This window comes from Macaca fascicularis, chromosome 4 (genome assembly GCF_037993035.2).
Source record: "Macaca fascicularis isolate 582-1 chromosome 4, T2T-MFA8v1.1".
In the NCBI taxonomy this organism is placed as follows: domain Eukaryota; kingdom Metazoa; phylum Chordata; class Mammalia; order Primates; family Cercopithecidae; genus Macaca; species Macaca fascicularis.
The window spans coordinates 32,923,280-32,945,388 of record NC_088378.1 but is presented as its reverse complement, the minus strand read 5'-3'; the positions used below and the strand labels follow the sequence as shown (position 1 = coordinate 32,945,388).

The window sequence follows — 22,109 nt, the reverse complement described above, 5'->3', positions numbered from 1 at the left end:
GATTCCAGTCATGGCAGAAGGTAAAGCTAGAGTACGCATGTCACATGGAGAGAGTGGGAGCAAGAGAAAGCAGGGGGAGATCCCAATTTCTTTTAAACAACCAGATCTCATGGGAACTAATGGAGAACTCACTTATCACCAAGGGGATGGTGCTATACCATTCATGAGGGATATGCCCCCATAGTTCAATCACCTCCCACCAGTCCCCACGTCCAACACTGGGAATCCCATTTCAACTTGCGATTTGAAGGGGGCAAACATGCAAATCATATCAAACACATTTCCCAAATGTCTTAATTTCACACTAATATTTAGAGGAAGGTGTATAATTTGGAATGACTCAAGCATGGTGTGTGTTGTGTGTGTGGATGGAGGTGGTTTAGAAGTGGTAGTGGTATGTCTTGGATGCAAACAGGGAGACTGGGGTCAGGTTAGGGAACAAACTGAAAACCTTCTGTGTTTTTTGAATATAATCTTGAAATACATAAACTGGGAAGTGACTAAGCCTCTTTACAGGACCAGTATAGTATCTTTGTAGATGAAGGGAGACATTAGTATTCTTATAGAGTTCCCACTACAGGTTTATAGCACTGAAATCCCAGGGTGGCTTTCTGATCCTGACTCAAATCTGTTCACAGTCTGGAATCAAGTCCCTCTCTTGTTACCTGCTTTGCTTGGATTTTTCTAGCCTTAACTTCCCCAAGAACACCCCTATCCCATTCTCAATTTCAGCTAATGACCTGGCTTTCTAGTTCATAGCAAGAATTTAGGCTACATACACACGCTCTTTTAACTTCCCACCTTTTCATCTCTGTATTTTTTATGGCTACCTCAACTCTCCACCTCCTTTCTTATGGTCTCAAAAGATCTTTTCTTTCTCCTCCTTAGGACTAATTCTGTCACCTATATTTCAAATCTGAGTCACTTTTGCTTCTCTAAAAACCTTGTTGAGCTATTTATCGTCTCCCTTCCATTTTAGCTTCTCACTCTTTGCAATTTCTGCTCATATTACAATGATACTTAAGCCTCTCCCTTTATAACGCTGTAACTGTCCTCAGGCCTGCATCTCCCTCTATGTCCCCAAATCTCTGTCCCTCTTTCCTTTCCTAACCAAGTTCCAAACCAAAAAAAATATGTAACAACTACAGTCTCACATCCTCCCTTTAAATTCATGCTCTTCTTTTTCAATAATGTTTATCTCTCAGGTTATAAAAGTAATACATGCTTATTAGGTAGAATAAATATAATTTTTAAAAATCACACACAATCTCATCCGAGTTAAAACTTGTTAACCTCATGATTGAATTACTTCCAACCTCTTTCTTATGTATTATATTCACATATACGGATCGAGAGTAGAATTATAAAATTGGAATCACACTGAATATACAAATTAAAAATGTGGCTTTTCCCACTCAACAGTACATTGAAAGCACTTTTCAATGTCATTAGATTTTGTTGTTTATTTCACTCTTCTTATAGATGGAAACATAAATAGCAATTAATTTTCATGATAGAGTTGACCCTTGAGGTTAGTCTTAAAAACAGAAAACGTTGAAGCCTCAGAAAATCCAAATGAAGCATGAAGTCAATGTGCAAACCTGGTAGTTAAAATACTTTAGCAGTCTTATTTCTTTATGTTTCTTTCTTCACACTGTACTGAAACGTTCTATTCTATCTTTGTATCCTCACCCCTGGCATACCATTTGGTACAGAATAGATACCTAATTAAAGATTAGTGAACAAATGAATAAACAAGGTGATGTGTTTGCAATTAGAAAAGCTATCTGTGATATAACACTTTACTTTTCAGCTAGATATCAAACAATTAACAAGCTACCAGTGCAGACCACTAAATTAATATTCAATGTTCATGAATTAGGAAAAAAATATAAATCATCATTTCATTTACCATTTTTCCTTTGGTTTAACAGTGTATATCGCTCAATCTTCTTCAATAGATTAATTGTGATATTCAGTGAGACCTACTTATCAAATGTCAGCAGAAAATCATCAGTAAGAAAACCTCAGCTTTCAGCAGTTTACAACCTGAGAACTAAAATTAGACAATGTTCCAACTGGATGCTGGTTTGTAGATAAAGAAAAAGAAAGAATGGGTATAATCATCCAAACTTTTCACTTCTATTATCATCCAATCCTTAAGAATGGGTATAATCATTCAAACTTTTCACTTCTATTATCATCCAATCCTTTTTCAAATCAAGAAGTATTGACTATATAAATAGAGGTCACAAGTATTAAAGAGAAAAAGTTGAGGATTTGAGTAATGGGCTGTTTGGCGGTACAGATTGTCCTCGATTTGCGGTGGTTCAACCTGATATTTTTCGATTTTGTGATAGTGCCAAAGCAATACGTAGTCAATATAAACCATACTTCAAGTTTTGAATTTTGATCTTTTTCCAGGCTAGTGATATGAAGCACATTTCTCTGTGTGATGCTGGGCAGGGGCAGTGAGCTGAGGACCCCAGTCCGCCACATGTTCATGAGGTTGAACAACCAATATTCCACAGTGTACTGCGCTGCCAGGTAATTTTGTCCAACTGTGGGCTAACGTGAGTGTTCTGAGTATGTTAAACGTAGCCTAGGCTAAACTATGATGTTCAGTAGGTTAGGTGTATTAAATGCAATTTGGCTTAAGATATCTTCAACTCAGACTTTTAAAAAATCTTTCGTATTTGGTTTTTAGTGCTGTATAATAAATTATCACAAACGTAGTGACTTTAAACAACATTCATTGATTATGATAGTTCCTGTCGACCTAGAGAGGCTGCAGTCTCCGTGTTAGCTCAGCTGTGCTTTCTTGCTGAGTATCAATCCAGTGCTGCTCTCAGCTTCTAGAGGCCTCCTGAGCCTCTTACTGTGTGGCCCTCTCACAGCATGATTGTTTGCTTCTTCAAGAGCAGGAAAAGCTCTCTGAGAACTAGATGCTCTTTTAGGAGTTAACTTGATTAAGTTGGGTGCCCTCAGGATAATCTTCCTTTAGAGAAGCTTGAAGAAAACTAATTAGGGACCTGAGTTATATCCGAATTATATCTTCTACTTTGTTGTAAAATGTCACCTAATCATGGGAATGATGTCCCATCATATTCATAGGCTCCAATCACACTTAACAGGAGGGGATCATATAGGATGCATACCCCAGAGGTTGTGAATCTTGAGGGTCATCTTAGAATCTCCCTACCACAAATGTGATAGGACTTCGTGTATACACAAAGTCCTCAAACATCCAGAGAACTCATTTAAAAAGCAGCCACAACTTAAAAGTCACTAAGTCCAACTATTTCATCTATATGCCATTATTAAAACTTATACTAAACATTATTTTTATTTTTTGACTATTAAGCTGGTATTTAAGTTCAAGCTATTGAAATAACTTCTCTTGGTAAAACGCTTATCCCTAGTTATTGGTACCTGGATTTTATGACAGATAGAAGAAGAATGAAATAAGAAAAGCAGCTGTTCTTCACTCCCTGCTGTATTTAAGTGACACAGATCAGATGGATTAGCAGGCAACCTGGTGGGTGAGTCCAATGGCAACTACACCGATTAAAAAGTCCAGAACTGAGAAGTTTGGTACAACAAATGCATCTTACTGACAATTTTTTTTTAATAGGTCTAGGTTTTGAAAATTTTAACAGGTGGTCACCAGAGGAAAAGGGCATAATTAAATCTACTAAAATGCATTTTTAATCAAAATGTTTAGGCAAGTGAGGGACATGACTATACTTCTTTTTACTGATATTTTCTCAGATATTTGAAAACAACTGGTATATCTTTTCTGAGCCTGCTCTTCTAGATGATAAATATTTGCCATCACCCCAGCCATTCCTCAAATGCCATGATGTAACAAACCTTCACAGCTACCTCCATTCTTTCTCCAAAAGTGATATAGGATGTGTGACCTTACCCAAATCTCATATTGAAATCTAATCTCTCATGTTAGGGGAGGGGCCTGGTGGGATATAATTGGATAATGGGACCTGATTTCTCATGAGTGGTTTAGCACCATCCCCCTTGGAACTGTCCTCATGATGGTGAGTTCTCATGAGGTCATTTTAAAGTATGTAGCACCTTCCCACTCTCTCTTGCTCCTGTTTATGTAATGTGGCATGCCTGCTTCCCCTTAACCTTCTGCCATGATTGGAAGCTTCCTGAGGCCTCCCCAGAGGCAGATGCTGTTGTGCTTTCTGTACAGCCTGTAGAATCTAGAACCACTTAATCGTCTTTTCTTTTCTTTTATCTTTCTTTTCTTTTCTTTCTTTTCTCTTGTTTTTCTCTTTCTTTCCCTCCCTCCCTCCCTCCCTTCCTCCCTCCCTCCTTGCTTCCTTCCTTCCTTTCTTCCTTCTCTGAACTTTTAGCAGAGACGAGGTTTCACCATGTTGGCCAGGCTGGTCTTGAACTCCTGACCTCGTGATCTGCCCACCTCGGCATCCCAAAGTGCTGGGATTACAGGCTTGAGCCACCGCGTCCGGCCTTAATCATCTTTTCTTTAGAAATTATCCAAACTTTAGGATGTTAGCAATGCAAGGATGGACTAGTGCAAAAAGTAATTGCTTTTCTATATCCCTCCGTAGTCTGTCACCTGAGGTTTACATTTTCCAGATTTAGCCTACTAAGCAGAAGATGGATCAGGCCTATCACCTTTCTTATTTTAGATAAGCATTTTGCAAACTTTGGGGTGAACATAAGAAGTCCTGATAAAAATGTAAATATCTAAACCCAAGTCCAAAATTAATTCATTTAATCTAGGTAGGGAACCTTGACTGTGCATTGTCAGCATCCTTTGTGACTTATACTCAGGTGAGCCATAGACTACTCTTTGAGAAACCATTCTATTGATATTGTATAAGGCCCCATTCACTTTTTCCTCATTCTATCGCAATACCAACAACTAATGAACTTTCTGTCCACTAAGCCCCCTAATATTATACATATTAGTTCCTACAAAGTATTAGATGGTCAAGTTTTGGAGAACAAATCTCCAATAGAGAGTATATCACTATTAATTGCATCATAACAGATGTATCACTTTAACCTTTGAAAATCTTTTCAGATCTTGATTTCCTCTTACATATATGTACCGAATGAGCTTGCTGCCATAAACACATCTTATAAGTGATCTCTCTAAATCTTCATTAATAAGAATTGCTCTTTCTTAATAAGGTACCTCCTATCTGAAGGGTCTACTGTGGTATTCTCACAAAGCGGGCATTTTTCTTCTTCTCTTCTTCATCTGTGCCTAATAATTTTGCTGTGTTTTCTTGCACATTATCCATGAGTAGCATTTAGTGATTTCTTTTTAATATTATTTCCACTAGTTTTCTCTGATAAGTTAGCAAAGTTAGCAAACAGAAAAAAACTTAGAAAAGTCTTATTGTTCCTCACTTTCAAAAATATATGTGGACGATGATCAGGCAAGGTGGCTCACGCCTATAATTTCAGCACATTGAGAAGTCAAGTCAGGAGAATTGTTGGAGGCCCAGGAGTTCAAGACCAGCTTGGGCAACACTGCAAAACCCTGTCTCTTCAAAAAAAAGTGCAATAACTAACTGGGTGTGGTGGTGCATGCTGGTAGTCCCAGCCACTCAGAAGACTGAGGCATGAGAACTGCTTGAGTCTGGGAGGTGGAGGCTCCAGTGAGCCATAATTGCACCATTGCACCCCAGCTGGTTAATAGAGCAAGACTGACTCTCTCTCTCTCTGTCTCTCTCTCTGTGTATATATATACACACACACTCTCTCTGTGTACATATACATCCATATATGTATATATACAAACAGAGACAGTGAGACAGTCAAGACCACAAAGAAAATACTTGTTACTCCCAAAAAGTAGAAGTTGCCCGAGACATAGTTTTTGATCACATAGAAATAAAACCTATATGTCTTAAAAAATAGCTTATGTTCAAAATGAAGAAGAAAAAGTAATGATTTTAGAGCACATAGAACTGATGACAATGAGAGTTCTAAAGAGGACATCTGAGAAAATCGTGCACAGATGGTGCTCTTCCTCACTGAGACTACAATTGGAGCAGGCACACTGCCCACAAGCTCTCAAACACTTCCTCAGCTCCCACACTTTTCAGTTACCCCTGCCGCCCCAGATGAGTTCCCTTTGGTAAGTACTTAAGACTGAACTGCAACTGAGGCAGGTACCAATGGAACTGATAATTGCCCAGCATGCTGTACAATACACAGATTAAATATGTAAGTGATTTTAAAATGTCATCCAAAATAAGACTACATATTAACAATTCCATTAAGACATACCTTTCTCAGCTCAACTCTTCTTTATTCTACAGAAGCATCAACTAGAAGAAAACTGCCATCTCTAGTGTACACAACAACAGCAAAAATGTTTTAATCTCCATGACAACAGTGTTCAGACCCACATACAAATACTTTTAGAATCTATTTAAATGAGCCAATTCATAGTTTTTAAAAGTAAATAAAAAGGACACTAATTTATTCAGCATTTCTGGCTTCTGCCCATCTTTTTTTTTTTTTGCTTTTCCTTTTGAGCTCAACTGGAAGAAACAGTAGCTCTCCCATTGAAGACTAGAGAAATTTCAATGAACAGTAACTTAACTACAATAGAACACTTTTTTTAATGATCTGGTGATGTACTGTTATTTTAAAAGCTCTTGAATAAAAAAACCTCGATTTATAAAGATTTTTTTTTTCAAATTTCTCCTAAAAGAACTCAATAAAAAGTGTAAGGGGAAACATAATAGATGGGATGATTGAAAAAACACAAAAGTTATGGCTATGAAAAAAGCTTAATGTCCAAAACAGAGCTTGAATAAGTAGAGCTGTGCAAGTAGAAGTCAAGAGAAGGTCATACTATTTGTGCTTCCATTGTTCAGTTTGCTTTTACTCATATATCCTGGAATTGTTTTCTGAGCTTGTTTTAATGAGATTGCTTTATGCTGCTCTTTTGTGGTGGAGCATTTTGAACACAGCTAAATTTAGATAGTGTTCTCTAAAGATCCTCTTTTCAAGCTAAGCTTAATGGAGGCCAATGTTGTCCCGCTGCATCTTCTACCTCTGAACTTCTCAGTGATGGAGGTCTATGATGGGGGTCACAGACCTCTAACTGCACGGTGCATTTGAAAAACCACCATCGGTAGATAACAACTCGCTGGGCGCAGAGAATGAAATTACTTTGGACCACATGAGAATATATTTAATGGTGTATTTTGTTAATGAAAATCATCATCATATTTCTCACTTACATATTTACCATCTCCATTATTTTTATTTTTTGGTTCTAAGCACATCTATCTTTTTCCAGAATGTCATTTACTTTTTTGTTTCTGAACCTTGAAAATTATGTTTTAAAAATATTTTTAACTGAATGTAAGAGAAGCAAAGAAGTAGTGAAATACAAAGTTAAATGTCACAGTCAAGGTAATCAAACTAAGTGAGGGTTCACAGAATACTCACTAAAATCATAATTAGTTTATTGAATTAATTGAATCGATTGATTTGTTCTTTCAGCAAACATCCTCCCTATCCCAGATCCATTTTTCAAAAGCCTTCAGATTGACCCTTCCAACACAAACTTTGATTATGTATTTTCTTTTCCAAGAGCCACAATGAACCTCCCCCACCTCATTCTACTTACTTCTATTTCCCTAGCACCTAACATTATATGGCTGGTAACCAATAGACAGTCAGTGTTTGTTGAATGTTTGAAATAAAGTCATTTAGTGTAAATGCTCCTCCTAACTGTGAAGGGTTTCCATTGACTTGCTCCACTCCAGCAAGCCTTATTTTATTTTTTCAAGTACTGACCAAAGAATACCCTCTACTTAGACAAGTTCTTAAAAGTCCCATGCTTATTCCATATCATTGCTCTTAACTTCTTCCTTTATGGAATATATGGCTCTGTACACCTACAAATGCTATACATCTCTTCTCATTCATATTTAAACTAATATTCTGCTTATCAAAACTTTCTTATTTAAAAAAAATTTTTTTTTTGAGACAGGCTCTTGCTCTGTCACCCAGCCTGGAGCACAGTGGCATGATCTCAGCATGCTGCAGCCTGGAACTCCTGGGCTCATGCAATTCTCCCACTTCAGCCTTTGGAGTAGGTGGGACTACAGGTGTGTACCGCCACACTCAGCTAATTTTGTTTCTTTTTCTGTAGACATAAGGTATTGTGCTGCCCAGGCTGGTCTTGAACTTCTGAGCTCAAGCAATCCTCTCACCCTGGCCTCCGGAAGTGCTGGGATCACAGGTGTGAGCTACCATGTCCAGCCTTATCAAACCTTTCATTTCATGAAACTCTGAAGGTCATATTTCAGGATATGAAACTCTTTGTTTCAGTAATTGGAGGTGAACAAAATATTTCCCACAAAAATATGATATAATCCTTATTCACTCATGAATGCATTACCCATTTATTCTCTCACTAATATTTATTCCTTCCAACAAATATTTATTAGGTGTCAGAAATGTACCAATGTGGAAGCACTAAAGAGGGAAAGATGATAAGAAAAACAGAAATAGATTTTGCCCTCTTAAAGCTTATGATAAAGAAGGAAGGGACACGAATCAACCCATTCAATGGGTCAATAATTATAATTGCAATTATATTGAAACAATAGTACCCCTAATAAAGGGATGTGATCTAGTTGTTGAGTGGGGTGTGGTGGTCTAGGGAGACAGTCTGATGAGATTCCCCTAAGGAAGGAATATTTGAATTGCAGTTTGAAAATTCAGTAGGGTATGTGGAAGTGAAGGAAATAGTAGGAAGACTCAGTGATAAGTGCTTTTTAAGGCAGTAAAAGCAACAGAACACGTTCAGAAAACCAAAAAAAAAAAAAAATCCATTATGAATAAAACATAACTTGAAAAATTGAGGCAAAATCATGATGAGCAAGAATGGCAGAACATTTTTGGTCTTTTTTTGTAAAGGAACCATGGTAGGCCAACGTAAACTTTTGGATCATGTTTGGACCCAAACTTTTGGATAATCTGCCTAGGAGAGATTCTTGTTTCTTAGAGGAGGTAATGCGTAAGCTAATTATTTTATAAGAAGTATAAATCAGCCAATAAGATAATAAAGAGATGCCTATTTCAGTCTCCACTCAAGCTCCTTGAGCATTTGTTTCTTACTGACTCTCCTGTTCCCCTCTGCCATTGAAAATGACACTACATTTTGGACTCTGCTTACCTACTTGTAACCACCCACAGGTCTTCCATCTTAGGGTGAAATTCCTAGATATTAAAATATTTTCTATCTCCTTTTAAAAATCTATGCAATTAATCTTTTATTTATTATATTTAACTTTTGTACTATGTGTCAGATACTTTGTTAAGCATAAAGAAAGTACATAAATTGGATGCTGTTGCATTCCTTATGAAACTCCAAGTCAAGCGAAGGTAAATATGCTATAAATTCATGCTTTCATTCAACATGTATTTACCAAATGGCTACTATGTATCAAGCATTGGGATGAAAAAAAAGGAAATTCTTGGTCTTGTGGTGCTTTCCTCCAGGATAAACTGTAATATATTATGACAAGGTTTATCATGGACACAAGAACAAAACATTGTTAATGTCGGAAGGATGGAAGAGTGTCCATTTTCATGAAAAGGCAACAATTTTGTTGGGTCTTAAAGGACGAAAAGGAGTTTGCCAAGCAAAATTGTGGAGGAAAGCCCTTCTAGACTGGGTGACAAACATTTGAACCTGAGTTGGAATTGAAGAAAAATGAAAAGTTGCAGAACCTTTTATTTTTTTGAAAATTTACTCTGGTCTTAGAGTAAGCTGGATAACTGCTCAAAGTAAGAGAAAGCTAGCAGGAAAAAGATGAGTTAGAAGTCAGTAGTGAAAGTCTAAGTGGAAAGTATTGAAGTTTTGTCTCTGAAGAGGTAACAACAGTACAGAAGGAGGGAAATGAGTGAAGTCATTCTGAGGTTTTTGGATCAAGCAGCAGGGATCATTAACTAAGATTAAGACTATCAACATGGAGTAGGTTTGGGAGTCAAGATGATAGATTTCTATCCCTTTTGCTGGCTTCCATTCTTTTGGTCACTCTTAAATGTTGATACTCCCAGGATCTTCCCTTCATTTCTGTTGTACACAAAAAATTACAAACTGATGTCTACAAACAATCAAAACCAAGCAAAAATTAACAAAACATAAGTAAGTAAGAGAAAGAATACTTCTCAGAAGGACATCCTGTGAGAAGTATGAGTTCGACATTCCCAACATCAAATGCTTTGACCCTTGCCTTATGGGATCTAGGCATTGAATTCATAGTCAACAGGCGAGACAGATGTGGTAAAGTGTTCAGGTCCTTATGCTAGATTAAAAAAAAATCTTATGTTTGCCTAGCAGCTTCTCTATATACTAACTGTTGGCTGAAACTAACTCCTGTAACCACTCCACCTAAAACATGGGACAATAAAAACTTTTTTATAAGGTTGTGGTGAGATCATATAAAATAATTCATACAAACAGTGTCTAGCACTCTAAGGATCTCATAAAACATCAGTTATACATAAAAAGAATAAATACTGTATACTATGAACAATTTTAACTAGTTTCTACTGACTATTTCATTTCATCTTCACAATCAGGGCGGTAGATACTCTTATTAATATTAATATCATTATCTTCCTCATTGTTACAGATAAGGGGACTGAGGCACTGAGAGTTTAAATGGCTTACCTAAAGCTAAATACCTTGTAAGTGGTGAAGTTGTAATTAGAATACAGGCAGCCTGGCTAAAAAGTCAGAAATATTAATCCCAGCACAGATATATGGAAAGTAAACAATATACTCCCAAATGACCAGTGGATCAAAAAAGAAATCCAAAGAGAAGTCAAAAGTGTCTTGAGACAAATGAAAATAACAATAACAATACAACATACCAAAACTTCTGGGATGCAGCAAAAGATGTTCTAAGAGGGAAGTTTACATTGATAAATGCCTATATTTTAAAAAAATTTAAATGAACAACTTAACTTTATACCTCAAGAAAATAGGAAAAAAAACTAAGACAAAGATAGAAAAGGGAAGGGAGTAATAAACATTAGAGTATAAATAAATGAAATAGTGACTAGAAAGATAATAGAAAAGATCAATATAACTAAGAGTTACTTTTTTAAAGATAAACAAAATTGACAAACCTGCAGCCAAATCAAGAAAAAAGGAATGAGGATTCAACTAAATAAAATTTTAAATTAATGAGGAGATATTGCAACAGAAATAAAAAAGGATCATAGAGACTGCTATGAACAATTATATGCCAAAAAATACAATAACTTACAACAAATTGATAAAGGCTAGACACATAGAATCTACCAAGACTGAGTGATGAAGAAATAGAAAATCTGAACAAATTTGGGTAATGAGTACCCAATAATGAGTAAGGAGAATAAATCAGAAATAAAAAAAAAATCTCCCAATAAAGAAAAATCTAACAGCAGACACTTGGAGGGAACACTTCCAATCTCATTACATGAGGTCACTGTTATACAATGCTAACCCAGATAAGGACAACACAAATAAAGAAAATTACAGGCCAATATCTCTGAAGAATATATATATAAAAATCCTCAAAAAAATGCTAGCAAATCAAATTCAACAGCATATCAAAAGGAACATTCACCATGATTAAGAGGTCTTTATCCTTGGAATAAATAGATAATTCAACATACACGAGTCAATAAATGTGATACAGAATTCTCACTTATGCTTGGTTTCACTTTCCATGGTTTCAGTTACCTGCACTCAGTCATGGTCTGAAAATATTAAATGGAAAATTTCAGAAAAACAATTCATAAGTTTTGAATTGTGCATTTTAAGAAGCAGGATGAAATCTTACACTGTCCTGTTTCCTCCCACCCAGGAGATGAACCATTCCTTTTTCCAGGGTATCCAAACTGTATCACAACCGACCTGTTGGACATTGACATCATACGCACTTGGCATCCAAACGTCAACATTCTCATAGCTCAATAATCAAGGGTCACTCAAAGCAAATGGTCTTCCTTCTGATGTATAATCAGAAAGTCAATAGTAACCTAATTTTATGTAGATTAATGCCTACATAAATGCCTGTGTTGTTCACCATACTTCATCTCATCATGGTGACGTTTTATCACACACATCATCATCAGAAGAAAGATGAGTCTAATACAATAGGATATTTTGAGAGGAAGTGAGAGAGACAACATTCACATAACTCTTATTATAGTATATTGTTATAATTGCTCTATTGTTGTTAATCTCTTGCTGTGCCTAACATAAATTAAACTTTTTCATAGGTATATACGTAGAATAAAAAGCATACTATAAGTAGGTTTCAGTACAATCTGCAGTTTCAGACATCCTCTGGGAGTCCCGGAATGTATTCCCCATGCATAAACGGGGACTACTGTATATCATCTTCACAGAATAATGGATAAAAATCATATTATCATCTCAGATGCAGAAAACATCCTGTCATGATAAAAGCTCCCAACAAATTAGGTATAGAAAGAATGTATCTAAACACAATAAAGGACATGTATGACAAGTCTACAGCTGATATCATACTGAATAGTGAAAAGTTGAAAGCTTTTCTGTGATTAGGAATAAGATAAGGGTGTTGTATTAGTCTGTTTTCACACTGCTATAAATAACTGCAAGAAAGTATGTGATTTATAAAGGAAAAAGGTTTAACTGAATCACAGTTCAGCATGGCTGGGGAGACCTCAGGAAGCTTACAACTGTGGCAGAAGGCCAAGGGGAAGCAAGGCACCTTCTTCACAAGGTGGCAAGAAGAAGTGCCAAGAGAAGGGGGAAGAGCCCCTTACAAAACTATCAGAGCTCACGAGAACTCACTATCACAAGAACAGCATCAGGGAAACTGCCCTCCATGATTCAATTACCTTCACCTGGTTTCCTTTGATATGTGGGGATTATGGGGATGATGCAGGTTACAATTGAAGATGAGATTTGGGTGGGGACATAAAGCCTAACCTTATCAGGTGCCCACTCTTACCACTCCCAATCAACGTACTACTATAAGTCCTAGCCAGAGCAATTAAGCAAGAAAAAGAAATAACATTCATCTGAATTGGAAAGGAAGAAGGTAAATTGTCTCTGTTTGTAGATGACATGATCTTATATGTAGGAAACCCTAAACTCCATCTAAAGTGATATTAGAAACTAACAAATAAATTCAATAAAGTTGCAGGATATGAAATCAACATATGAAAATCAGTTGTGCATCTATACTAACAACAAATTATCCAAAAAAGAATTAAGTATCCAAAGGATTATAAATCATGCTACTATAAAGACACACGTACATGTATGTTTACTGTGGCACTATTCACAATAGCAAAGACTTGGAACCAACCCAAATGTCCATCAATAATAGACAGGAAAAAAATCAATAAAAAAAATGTGGCACATATACACCATGGAATACTATGCAGCCATAAAAAAGATGAGTTCATGTCCTTTGCAGGAACATGGATGAAGCTGGAAACCATTATTCTCAGCAAAATATCACAAGGACAGAAAACCAAACAATGTATGTTCTCACTCATAAGTGGGAGTTGAACAATGAGAACACATGGACACAGGGAGGGGAACATCACACACTGGGGTCTGTTGGGGGGTGCAGGGCTGGGGTAGGGATAGCGTTAGGAGAAATACCTAATGTAAATGATGAGTTGATGGGTGCAGGAAACCAACATGGCACATGTATACCTATGTAACAAACCTGCACGTTGTGCACATATACCCTAGAACTCAAATTATAATAATAATAAGAAACCAAAGCAATAGCATCAAAAATAATGAAATACTTACTTACAAATAAATTTAACCAAGGAGGTGAAAGATCTGTACACTGAAAACTATAAGACATTGAAGAAAGAAATGGAAGAAGACACAAATAAATGGAAAGATTTTCTGTGTTCATTAACTGGAAGAACGAATATTGTTAAAATGTCTGCATTACCCATAATGATCTACAGAGTCAATGCAGTCACTCAAAATTTCAATGGCATTTTTTTAGAAAATGTAGAAAAAATGGCCGGGTGTAGTGGCTTATGCCTGTAAGCCCAGCACTTTGGAGGCTGAGGTGAGTGGATGACTTGAGGTCAGGAGTTTGAGACCAACCTGGCCAACATAGTGAAACCCCATCTCTACTAAGAAATACAAAAAAAAAAAAAAATAGCTGGACATGGTGGTGTGCACCTGTAATCTCAGCTACTTAGCAGGCTGAGGCAGGAGAATCACTTGAACCCAGGAGGCAGAGGTTGCAGTGAGGTGAGATTGCACCATTGCACTCCAACTTGAGTGAAAAGAGGGAAATTCCACCTCAAAAAAAAAAAAAAGAAAGAAAGAAAGAAAAGAAAATGTGGAAAAAACAGTTCTAAAAATAGAATAAGAATTTTAATAATTAAAATTCAAATGAAATCACAAATGACCCAAAATATCCAACGCAATCCTAAGAAAGAAGGACAAAGCCAGAAGCATAATGGGTCATGATTTCAAACTATATACAAAGCCATGATAATCAAAACAGTGTAGTAGTGCTATAAAAACAGACATATAGACCAAAGAAATGGAATAACCCGAAGTAAACCCACAAATATATGGCCAACTAATCTTTGACTAGGCCATGAAAACTACACAATGGGGAACAAATAGTCTTTTCAATAAACTGTATTGGGGAAACTAGATATCCACATGGAAAAGAATGATTTTGGATGTTTATCTTATTCCATGTACAAAAATAACTGAAAATGGGTTCAAGACTGAAATGTATGATCTGAAACCATAAAGCTTCTAAAATAAATATAAAGAAAAAGCTCCTTGCCATAGGTCTTGGTGATGATTTTTGGGGTATGACACCCAAAGCACAGGCAACAAAAGCAAAAACAAAGAAGTGTAACTGCATCTAACTAAAAACTTCTGCAGCAAAGGATACAATCAACAAAATAAATAAGCAAGTTGTGGTATGCAATAATATATTGGCAAACTATATCTATGATCAGGAGTTAATATTCAAAATATATACAGAATTCATACAACTCAATAGCAAGAAAACACAAAATAAGCCTATTTTAAAATGGACAAAGAACCTAAACATACCTAAAAAATAGACATGTTTCCAAAAAGAGACATACAAACGGCCAACAGGTATATTAAAAAGTGTTCAACATCATTAATCACCAGGGAAATACAAATCAAAACCACAGTGAGATATCACCTCATACCTATTAGGATGGCTACTACATAAAAGATAAAAGATAACACATGTTGGAGAGGAAACCAAGAAAAAGAAACCCTTCTATACTTTTGGTGGGAATGTAAATAGGCATAGCCACTATGGAAAACACCATAGAGCACAGAGATTCTTCAAAAAATAAAAATAGTACTACAATATGACCCAGCAATCCCATTTCTAGCTATATATTTTAAAAGGTGATATCAGTATCTCAAGGAGATATCTGCATCCACATGTTCATAGCAGCATCATTAACAACAGTCAAGGTAAATAAATGGCCTAAGTATCCATCAGTGAATGAATGGATAAAGTAAATATGGTATACACACATACACAGACACACAGACACACGCACACACAGAGAGAGAGAGGGAGGGAGAAAGGGAGATAGAGGAATATTATTCAGCCATAAAAGAGAAGGAAATCCTGCTATTTGCAATGACATGGATGAGCTTGGAGGGCATTGTGCTAGGTGAAATAAGCCTCACACAGAAAAACAAATACAGTATGATCTAACTTACATGTGGAACCTAAAAAAGTTGAACTCATAGAAGCAGAGAGTACAATGGTGGAATGAATGGCAGTTGCCAGGAATTGGGGTAAATGAGAGGTTTGGGTCAAAGGGTACACACTTTCAGTTATAAGATGAATAAGTTCTAGGGAACTAATGTACAGAATAGTGACTATAGTTAATAATATTGTATTGTTTACTTGAAATTTTCCAAACATATATCTTAAATGTCCTCCATGCATAAACAAACACGCATACACAGAGTGATAAGTATATGAGGTGATACACATATTAATTAATTTGGTTGTGGTAATCATTTCACAATGGATATGTATATTAAATCATCATGCATATCTAGAATATATACAATTTTTGCTTGTCAATTGTACCTCTATAAATCTAGAAAAAATAGAAATCTTAACTCCAGGACTAGATATGTTCTTGCCTGATCCTAGAAGTGATCACCTGGAGCTCACCCTCTCATGTCTGGCCTCCCTAAGGACCGTTTTCCTATACCGTTCATGTTCCATATCAATTTCTCCTTTTTTTTAGGGTGTACAGTGAAATTTAGAACTTAATCACTTGCTCTGTTACGCTTCTCTGTAATATATGTAAGTCTTGTCTGTAGTATAAACCCTTCAGGCAGGAATTCTATCCCATATCTGGTATTCTGTTTAGTAACAGTTTAAGATCTGAGTATCAATAAGTTTTCAGTAAACACTTGTTGAGTGATGGATTCTGAGGCTCTAAGGCATCACTAGTGGAAGAAACTACTGGAGATATTTGCATAAGGCCTGGTCACTCTTACTGAAGATTTCTCATTAGCAAAAGTGCAGTCAATGACCCAGAGCTCCACTTGTGAGAATATTGCTGCAGGCCTCACAACAGAAGAGGCATACCCCTTGCAATGTGTGATGAAGAATGACTAAGTCTTGTTCTCTTGACTGTTGCCATGAAGACTACATTTACAGTAAAACTAGGGGGATATTTTAAGGACTATTTTGTATAATAAAAAGTTATGAGAGTTTTTTTTCCTTTTATTATTCAAGGTTAGGATAATGACAAAGAATATTTATGGACTTTGATTCTTACACAGAAAAGAAGGTTTGGTGCATTTAAAGCAGTTGGAGAAAAATATAATGAACAATTATTACATTTAAAACAAAATAATATAGATAAATTAAAAGAATAAGAACAGATTTTACAATAATAGTCCAAGTGGAAAGTAAGAGTTTAAAAGTAACAATTCTGTAACGTAATTTTTATTTGTTTAAATTGTTTAAAAACCGAAGTCACGAAGAAATGCTTAAAAGCCAAATAAAATTAGTCAGAGAAAAGAATAAAAGTGGATCTCAGAAAAAATAATTTTTAAGAAGATTATTTGAAAGACTATGACTAGATATGTTCTTGCCTGATCCCACAAGCTGTGACCCAGAGTTCACCCTTTGATATGTACTATTATCCTGTACCATTCATGTCCTGTAACGATTTCTCCTTTTCTCAGTTCATTTCTCAGATATTTATGTTTTTTAACTTGAGAACTATTTTATTGGCAACATCTGCCTTGTTGTGACTTCTGAAGAAAAAAGTGGTAGTTGTAAAATACAATATAACCTTAATTTCATTCATTCATTCATTCATTCATTCATTCAGATATTCAACATTAAGATATTTACTAGGCATTATGCAAAAGAATTTTCAACAACGTGGAAGTGAAAGAAGACCATTTACTGCCTGAAAAGTGCTAGAAATGGCCACGGCAAAGTGTGATGAGAACTACAATAAAGACTCAAAGTCCTTTGGGAATTCATTTATTTACTTATTTTTAAAACAATTTCACAGAACTTCTATTTACCTGTATCCTTTATGATAAATTTCTTTTGTTTGAAGAATTTATGAATACCTTGTAAGCTACAGAGACAGGTTAGTTATATTTAAGACAAAAATGGTCCAATTGCTAAAATCTGGCTTACTTATAAGTTATTGCCATTCTTTGTTCCTTTGGGAGGAAGGTGTTTCTTGTCCCCACCCCCCCCACCCCCGGTTTTTTTGCAGAGATCCAGAAAAGGCCTCATAGAGATACTGGCATTTGAACTGTTACTTAAGAATAGGTAGCACTTAAACGGACAGGACTAGCAGAGAGCATCCTAGAATCACAGGAACAGAAAAGCGAACGCGTTAGAAAGTGTGTGTGTGCATGTAGAGAAACCGGTTTTAAAAGGAAGTTGAGATGCACTCTGTGATGTGAAAGTCAGTGAAGATAACAGGGAAATATTGAAAGATTTTCATAAGGAATTTATGTAATTAGACTTCTATTTCAGGAAGATTAATATGATAGTGATGTAGAATAATCGGAGAGAGAATAGACTGTGAGTAATCAGTAAAGGGATCATATCAGTCAGGACAGGCTAGGATGCTGTATAACTGCAGACTCCGAAGTCTCTGTGGATTAAACTAACAAAGATAGCAAGGACATGTATTTCTTGCTGCTGCTCCGTGTACATTTTGGGTCCATGTGTGAAGGGTGGGGAGAACTGAGCTACACTACACTCAGGCATCCATCTGGAAGATCATCTGTCTCTACAGCATGGTGAATTATGCACTGGCTTGTAAAACTCGTACTCAGTCTAAGAGTAACGCATGTCAGTTCTGTTCACATTTCATTGACTGTGTCTATGCCTAATTTCAGGAGTGAGCAAATGTAATCCTACTACATGCCCAAAAGGAGAATAAATGGAATATCTGTGAATATTTCAATCCCCTCAAGAGGCGGTTGCAATAGTCAGTGAGGGTGTAAGCAGTAGGAATGAAAAGAAATAGGAAAATAAAAGAAATAGTTTAGAAATAGAGGCCGCGGCAACCAGCACACCCGGGCACTTCCCTTGCAGCAGTCGCGCCTAGCAAATGCAGTGCCGCCGTGCACGCCAGAGTGGCTGTAGCTGCCGGGCGCGGCGCCGCCCTGTGCTGGATGTGGGTTGCTGACTGCGCCCCCGCCGCCGGCCGGCCCTGCAGGGCCGCGGCGCCCTGTGCTCTGCAACGCTGTGGCGGGCAGCTTGGGATAACGCACCCGCGCGCAGAGATCGCCTCCGCAGGATGAGGGAGTGGTGGGTCCAGGTGGGTCCGGGTGGGGCTGTGGGCAGTGCTTCTGCTTGCTGCGTACCCGCACATCCGGCCCCCTCAGCTCTCACACGATCTTCACTCCTGGAAGTCTTCAGGCAAGTTTTTCACTTACAAGGGACTGCGTATCTTCTACCGAGACTCTGTGGGTGTGGATGGAAGTCAGGAGATAGTTGTGGTTTTACACGTTTTCCAACATCCAGCTACGATTGGTACAATATTTGGGAAGGTCTGACCTTGAGGTTTCATCGAGTGATTGCCCTTGATTTCTTAGGCGTTAGCTTCAGTGACAAACCGAGACCACATCACTAGTCCATATTTGAGCAGGTCAGCATTGTGGAAGCGCTTTTGCGGCATCTGGGGCTCCAGAACCTCAGGATCAAGTCTCATGACTGTGGAGATAATTGTTGCTCAGGACCTTCTCTTCAGGTATAAGCAGAATTGATCTGGTCGGCATACCATATAGAGTCTCTGTCAAATGGAGGTATCTTCCCTGAGACTCACCGTCCTCTCCTTCTCCAAATGCTACTCAAAGATAGAGGGGTGCTATCACCCATCCTCACACAACTGATGAACTTCTTTGTATTCTCTCGAGGTCTCACCACAGTCTTTGGGCTGTATACTTGGCCCTCTGAGAGTGAGCTGTGGGACATGTGGGCAGCGATCCCCAACAATGACGGGAACTTAGCCATTGATGGTCTCTTACAGTACATCAATCAGAGGAAGAAGTTCAGAAGGCGCTGGGTGGGAGCTCTTGCCTCTGTAACTATCCCTGTTCATTTTATCTATGGGCCATTGGATCCTGTAAATCTCTATCCAGAGTTTTTGGAGCTGTACGGGAAAACTCTGCTGTGGTCCACAGTGTCGATTCTGGATGACCACCACATAAGCCACTATCCACAGCTAGATGATGCCATTGGCTCCTTGAATGCATATATGGGCTTCATCACCTCCTTCTGAGCTGGAATGAGTAGCTTCCCTGTATTACCTCCTCTACTCCCTTATCTGTTGTGTATTCCACCTAGGAAGAATGCCCAGAAGAGGTCCTGGCCATCAAACACTATTCTCTCACAAAGTTCACTTTACTCAAACTGGTGAACAGTGTATAGCAAGAAGTCAGCAGGAGCTCTGACTAAGGTTGACATAATCCACCTCCTATTACTTTGACAACTGATCGAATGTATGGACTTGGCTTTGTTTTTGTGTTATTAGGAAATTCTGATGAGCATTACTATTCACTGATTCAGAAAGACGTTCTTTTGTATGGAAGACTTTTTTTTAACACTTTGGACTTCTCTGAAATACTTAGAAGTGCTCATTTCTGGCCCAGCCCCAATAGGAATTCTATAGTAAGAATAAGGAGAAGGGGACCTCCTTCCCTCTCCTTGAATGGCTTTATGGGCACACGCTTTTGAAAAGTTCTTTAAGCAACAAAGAGCTGAGTCCTCTTTGTCATACCTTTGGATTTAGTTTCATCAGCTGTTTTTAGTTATAAACATTTTGTTAAAATAGATATTAGTTTAAATAATATAGTATTCTAAGTATGATTTAAGACTATGATTTACCTACACATTATATATATATATATATATTATAAAGATACTAAACCAGCATACACTTACTCTGCCAGAGTAGTGAACCTAATTAAACATGTTTGATTTCTGAATAAATTAAACTAAATCCAAACTATTTCCTAAAATCACAGAACATTAAGGGCCAATAGCATCCGTGTCAGAGATTTACTGTTACTAGATGGGGAGACCAATTTGAACAGCAAATAACAGTCTGAGACTCCTCATACCTCTGTGCTTAGAAACGTATCTCTCTTGAGCTACTCTAGAGGGGAAGGGATTCTTGTGCAGTCCAAGTCACTGTGCTGAATGTATATTGATTCCTTTATGACAACTGCTTAACTCCCCATTGCCTGTCCCAGAGAGGCTTTCCAATGTAGCTCAGTATTTCCTGTACTTTACAGACAGGAAAGTTCCAGAAACTTTAAGAACAAATTCTGAAAGACCTATGAGCAAATGATGCTGAATACTTTTTTTAAGCCACATTTCATTGTCTTAGTCAAAGCATGATTATTAAGTGATTATTTAAAATTCTTTTTTTTTTAAATTAGCAACTTCAAGTACAACAATTTTGAAACTGGAATAAGTGTTTATTTCCTATTAATAAAAATTGTGACAAAAAAAGAAATAGAATCAAGACCTTGCTCATTGATATAATGGGAAGAAAGATAGGGATCTAGTAGGAATCTAATGGTTTATACCTGCAAGACTGATGGCACCCTCAGCAGAAATTTGGAAACAGGAGGAGAATAACTTGATGGAGGTGGGTGAGGACTGTGGAAAGAATGGGACACTTCAGAGGGAGAATGTTTAGCTGTTAAGTTTAAGCCATGTTAAGTTGTAAGTTCTGGAAGGAATGTGCAAGTAAGGATATCCAAAGGAGACAGAAAGTTAGAGATGGAGTTCACTCACAGAAGTGGTCAAATATGGAAATAAGGATTTCGAAGTCACTAACATAGAAGTAATATTTAAATCTATAGGCCTAGATGAGACTGCAAATTTCATACCATTAGATTGACCTTCCCGTATTCTTGAGTCAATAGAAAGAATGTTGATCTAATTTTACTGGCTTCACATTTCTGGGAAAAAAAACAAACTACTACTAATAAATATAATTCAGGTAAGAATTTGAAAAGTTCTTCAGGAAGAAGGAACACTACTCTTTAAGGGTGAAATTGGTGATAGTTGTGAATTTTGAATCTTTCAGGAGTCTTATGTTAACATAGCCTACAGTTTTTATATCTCATTCCTGGAAGTTCACCATGTAAAAATATAAGTGAAAACTTGACTTCCAGTGAAACAATTAAGAAGCACATACTTAAAGATGATCTTCTGAAAGGCATTATAAGAGTTTTGCAATTTTTAAAAAGAGGTTTCTATTCTCTTTGCCTTAACATGCACAGACGTGAATTTTTAGTAAAGAATTAATGAATGAAATCCTTTATGAAGGTTTTCAAGTACAGTTTTTGAACAAAGTTTCCAGCTTGCAGATATATTGGTTTTTTTACTATCTATACAGGTAAATTTGAACTAATTCATTATACCAGTGGTTCCCAGCCTTTTTGGCACCAGAGTCCAGTTTTGTGGAAGACAGATTTTTCCAGAGACCAGGGTTGGGGGTAGTTTTGGGATGATTCA

At 37.0% G+C, this 22,109-nt stretch overlaps 1 protein-coding gene and 1 pseudogene across 9 annotated transcripts in view; one reads left to right on the top strand and one right to left on the bottom strand.

The window, feature by feature from the left end:
* The window catches only part of LOC135970365 (mesoderm-specific transcript homolog protein pseudogene), a 30,797-nt pseudogene extending 10,810 nt beyond the window's left edge, over window positions 1-19,987 (top strand).
* The window catches only part of LAMA2 (laminin subunit alpha 2), a 611,630-nt gene that overhangs the window by 551,991 nt on the left and 37,530 nt on the right, over window positions 1-22,109 (bottom strand). The gene's annotated exons all lie outside the window — the stretch shown is intronic.